Raw genomic sequence first — 5,351 nt, forward strand, 5'->3', positions numbered from 1 at the left:
TGGAAGACAGTGTGGCAATTCCTCAAGGATCTAGAACCAGAAATACCATTTGACCCAGCAATCCCATTACTGGGTATATACCCAAAGGATTATAAATCATTCTACTATAAAGACACATGCACATGTATCTTTATTATGGCACTGTTCACAATAGCAAAGACTTGGAACCAATACAAATGCCCATTGATGATAGGCTAAAGAAAATGCAGCACATATATACCATGGAATACTATGCAGCCATAAAAAAGAATGAGTTCATTTTCTTTGCAGGGACATGAATGAAGCTGGAAGCCATCATTCTCAGTAAACTAATACAGGAACAGAAAACAAAACACTTCATGTTCTCACTCATAAGTGGGAGTTGAACAATGAGAACACATGGGTACAGGGAGGGGAACATCACACACTGGGGCCTGTCAGGGGTAGGAAGCAAGGGGAGGTAGAGCATTAGGACAAATACCTAATGCATGCAGTGCTTAAAACCTAGATGATGAGTTGATAGGTGCAGCAAATTACCATGGCACGTGTATATCTATGTAAAAAACCCGCACATTCTGCACATGTATTCCAGAACTTAAAGCAAGATTTTTTTTTTTTTTTTTGAGATGGAGTCTCGCTCTGTCACCCAGGCTGGAGTGCAATGGAGCGATCTCCGCTCACTGCAACCCCTGCCTCCCGGGTTCAAGCGATTTTCCTGCCCAGACTCCTGAGTAGCTGCAATTACAGGTGCATGCCACCACACCAGGCTAATTTTTGTATTTTTAGTAGAGACGGGATTTCACCATGTTGGTCAGGCTGGTCTCGAACTCCTGACCTCATGATCCATTTACCTTGGCCTCCCAAAGTGCTGAGATTACAGGCATGAGCCACCGCGCCAGGCCGGCTAAAGTAAAATTGTCTTTAAAAAAGTTTTATTTTAGGTTTAGGGGTACATGTGCAGGATTTTTATATTGACAAACTCATGTTATAGGGGCTTGTGCAAATTTTGTCACCCAGGTACTAAGCATAGTGCCCAATAGTTATTTTTTCTGATTCTCCTTCTCCTTCCACCCTCCACCCTCAAGTAGGCCTAAGTATCTTTTGTTCCCCTTTTTGTTGCCATGTGTTCTCATTATTTAGCTTCCACTTATAAGTGAGAACATGCAGTATTTGGTTTTCTGTTCCTGTATTAGTTTGCTAGAATAATAGCCTCCAGTTCCACCCACGTTCCATGAAGGGATATAATATTCTTTTTTCTGGCTGCATAGTATTCCATGGTATATATGTACCACATTTTATTTATCCAGTCTGTCATTGATGGGCATTTACGTTGATTCCATGTCTTTGCTATTGCGAATAGTGCTACAATGAACATATGCATGCATGTGTCTTTGTGGTAGAACAACTTCTATTCCTTTTATTTTACTATATTTATTTTCCTATATGTTACCCAGTAATGAACAACTTAAAAATAATAAGAGCCATCTATCATAAATCCACAGACAAAATCATACTAAACAGTCAAAAGCTGAATGTATTCCCCTTGAAAACTGGCACAAGATGAGGATGCCCTGTCCCACCACACCTGTTCATCATAGTATTGGAAGTCCTGGCCACAGAAATAAGGTAAGAGAAATAAATAAATGGCATTCAAATAGGAAGAGAGAAAGTCAAACTACCCCTGTTTGCAGAAGAAATGATTCTATATCTAGAAAACCCCATAGTCATGGCCACAAAGCTTCTTAACCTGATAAACAACTTTAGCAAAGTTTCAGAATACAAAATCAATGCACAAAAATCATTAGCATTCCTATTCACCAACAGCCAATCTGAGAGCCAAATCAGGAATGCAATTGCATTTACAACTGCCACAAAAAAATGATACAGCTAGCCAGTTAGGTGAAAGAGCTCTATGGTGAGAATTACAAAACAATGCAGAAAGAAATCAGAGATCACACAAATAAATGAAAAACCATTCCATGCTCATGAACAGGAAAAATCAATATCACTAAAATGGTCATACTGCCTAAAACAATTTACAGATTCAATGCTATTCCTATCAAACTACCAATAATATTCTTCGAAGAGCTAGATAAAACTATTATAAAATTCATACGGAAACAAAAAAAAGCCTGACTAGCTAAGGCAATCCTAAGCGAAAAGAACAGAAATGAAAGCATCACGGTACCCAACTGCAAAATATACTACAGGGCGGGGCCGTGCGCAGTGGCTCACGCCTGTAATTTCAGCACTTGGGGAGGGCGGATCACGAGGTCAGGAGTTCGAAACCAGCCTGACCAACATGGTGAAACCCCATCTCTACTAAAAATACAAAATTTAGCTGGGCATTGTGGCACGCGCCTGTGTTCCCAGCTATTCAGGAGGCTGAGGCAGTAGAATCGCTTGAACCCGGGAGGCAGAGGTTGCAGTGAGCCGAGATCGCGCCATTGCACTCCAGCCTGGGCGACAGAGAGGAAACTCAAAAAAAAAAAAAAAAAAAAAAAAAAAAGCGGCCGGCTGACAGGGACTAGGGCCGGGAGTGCCTGAGGGACCGGCGGCGATGACGGCAGTGGAGGCCTAGTGGGCTCGGTGCGTGGGTCGGCGGCGGCTCGGGGTCTACCCGCGGGCTACAGTGCAAGCGGGGGGCCCGGCTGCCGTCCTCCCCCGCCCGGCTCCGCCACTATGATTGGGTGGAAGATGGCGCTAGCCAGATGGAAATCCTAATGACAGTCTCCAAATTCGCCTCCATCTGTACCATGGGCGCCAATGCTTCGGCATTAGAGAAAGAGATTGGTCCAGAACAGTTTCCGGTCAACGAGCATTATTTTGGATTAGTCAATTTTGGGAATACCTGCTACTGCAATTCAGTTCTTCAAGCACTTTATTTTTGTCGTCCGTTTCGGGAAAAAGTTCTTGCATATAAGAGTCAACCTAGGAAAAAGGAGAGCCTTCTTACATGCTTAGCAGATCTCTTTCACAGCATAGCCACTCAGAAGAAAAAGGTTGGAGTAATACCTCCGAAGAAGTTCGGATTACAGAAAGAAAATGAGCTTTTCGACAACTACATGCAACAAGATGCCCATGAATTCTTAAATTACCTACTAAATACAATTGGTGATATTTTACAAGAAGAGAGAAAGCAGGAAAAACAAAATGGTCGCTAACCTAATGATAATATTGATAATGAAAATAATAGCAGCACACCAGACCCAACGTGGGTTCATGAGATTTTTCGGGGAACGTTAACTAATGAAACCAGACGTCTTACTTGTGAAACTATAAGCAGCAAAGATGAAGATTTTTTAGACCTTTCTGTTGACGTGGAACAAAATACATCAATTACTCACTGCTTAAGGGGTTTCAGCAACACAGAAACTCTATGCAGTTAATACAAGTATTACTGTGAAGAGTGTCGCAGCAAACAGGAAGCACACAAACAGATGAAAGTTTAAAAACTGCCCATGATTCTAGCTCTACACTTGAAGAGATTTAAATATATGGATCAACTTCATCGATATACAAAACTCTCTTACCGGGTGGTTTTTCCTTTAGAACTTCGTCTATTTAACACTTCAGGTGATGCCACCAATCCAGACAGAATGTACGACCTTGTTGCTGTTGTGGTTCACTGTGGAAGTGGTCCCAATCGAGGCCATTATATTGCGATAGTTAAGAGTCATGATTTTTGGTTGTTGTTTGATGACGACATTGTAGAAAAAATAGATACACAAGCTATTGAAGAATTCTACGGGTTGACATCAGATACTCAAAGAACTCTGAGTCTGGTTACATCCTTTTCTATCAGTCTCGGGACTGAGGGGGAACCGCGATGAAGAGATACTTTCTGCCTCATTTCTTTTCTGGTTATTTTGGAAAGGATCAAGCACTGATTTTTCAAGAAAAGAGAAATGCAGGAAGCTCAGGGGGCAGTAGCAGGCTTTGCACACGATAAAGCAAAAACGATGGATTGACAAGCCCTTCTGATCATGGTAGTTGATTTATTTGCTCAGGTATCATGCTGTCTGTACAGTTCCATACAACAAGGAGGTGAAATCCATACCAGCTCCTCTTGTAAAACAGCCTTCCAGTCACTGACAGGCATTTTCTCTTTGCTAATTGCACCAATAATGCTTTGAATTCCTTAGGGGTGCAGTAGAAAGAATCGGAATCTGGGCTGTATTGATAAGGAGATGATGTTGAACGCACTGCATAAATTTGCCTGGTTCAGTATGTATAGAAGCATATTCAGTGGTCTTTTCAAGAGTAAACCAGAAATACTTTTGGGCCCAACACTTGCAGTTGCCTTCCTGATGTAAAAACTAACATGCTAGATAATCCAGTGTCAGGAAGACAAAGATGCTTTGCTTCTCTGAAGAAGCTTATAATAATATACAGTATATGTATATGTAGGGAGCAATTGGTCAAAAGTGGCTTTTTGTTTCCACAAGGGGAAAGACTGGCTATGTAATTATAATTTTTTCCTTATTTATTTTACTTAAAACTGGTAGAGTCTAAGTATTGTATGAAGTGCCCATGATTCTGTCAGTAAATTTGAGCATATTTTTATCAGTTAATGTCATTTTAACTGGTCCTTTTGTTTGTTTCTATTTTTAAGGTGAATTTTAAATTATATCTGAAATCAGTAAGATACCTTGAGAAAAACTGCAATGAGAGGAGGTAAATATCCCTTTCAGGAGGAAGTGATATCTCTGGCTAAATATTTGTCCTTTTATTATGGCTTCTAAATCAGTTATTTTCTTCAGCTTTAATTTCATAAAATTAAAAAACTATATAAAAATTCCTGTAGTTGTTGGAATAATTAAAAATTCTGGTACAGTGGTGGTATACCAATCTTTAGAATTCTTAAGAATTCTAATGTTTCAAGTTGAGGTCATGCTTGGGAAAATCATGTCATAGCATTTATGTTATTTTCAGATATCATTTTTTACCTTGGAAAGAAGTAATAATGTTCATCATAACCCTAGCGGCCTGGATAGTGAGCTAAACAAACCCTTTGAAGATTACATTTTAATCAAGTAGACTAGGAATACAAAAAACAAGTCCTTCCTCCCCTTCCCCCCACCTTTACACATCTTACTGGAAGGGTGTTCAGAAATTAAAATTTGTGTTTGCTAAGACTTCATTCTGTTGGGGGTTTTAAGAAGTAATATATGTAATGTAAAATGTATGTAAACCACTGCAGTTTTTTTGGACATTTTTCCATGTATCAGTAAGTTGTCTGACAGTAGCCAAATGTAACTTGCAGAAAGTTATTGAAAGTTGTATTCAGAATAATAGCAATCAGGCCTTGGATGTTCTTTATTAAACTCTTTTCAAGCAGTAAATTTAAAAAAAAAATCTGCCATTTTCTA

General features: G+C 39.7%; 1 pseudogene; it reads left to right on the forward strand.

Annotated features, from left to right (window-relative positions):
• The first annotated feature begins 2,125 nt into the window (after positions 1 to 2,125).
• Positions 2,126 to 4,619, forward strand: LOC100974953 (ubiquitin carboxyl-terminal hydrolase 12-like; annotated as a pseudogene).
• The last annotated feature ends 732 nt before the right edge of the window (positions 4,620 to 5,351 follow it).

Source organism: Pan paniscus, chromosome X (genome assembly GCF_029289425.2).
Source record: "Pan paniscus chromosome X, NHGRI_mPanPan1-v2.0_pri, whole genome shotgun sequence".
In the NCBI taxonomy this organism is placed as follows: Eukaryota; Metazoa; Chordata; class Mammalia; order Primates; family Hominidae; genus Pan; species Pan paniscus.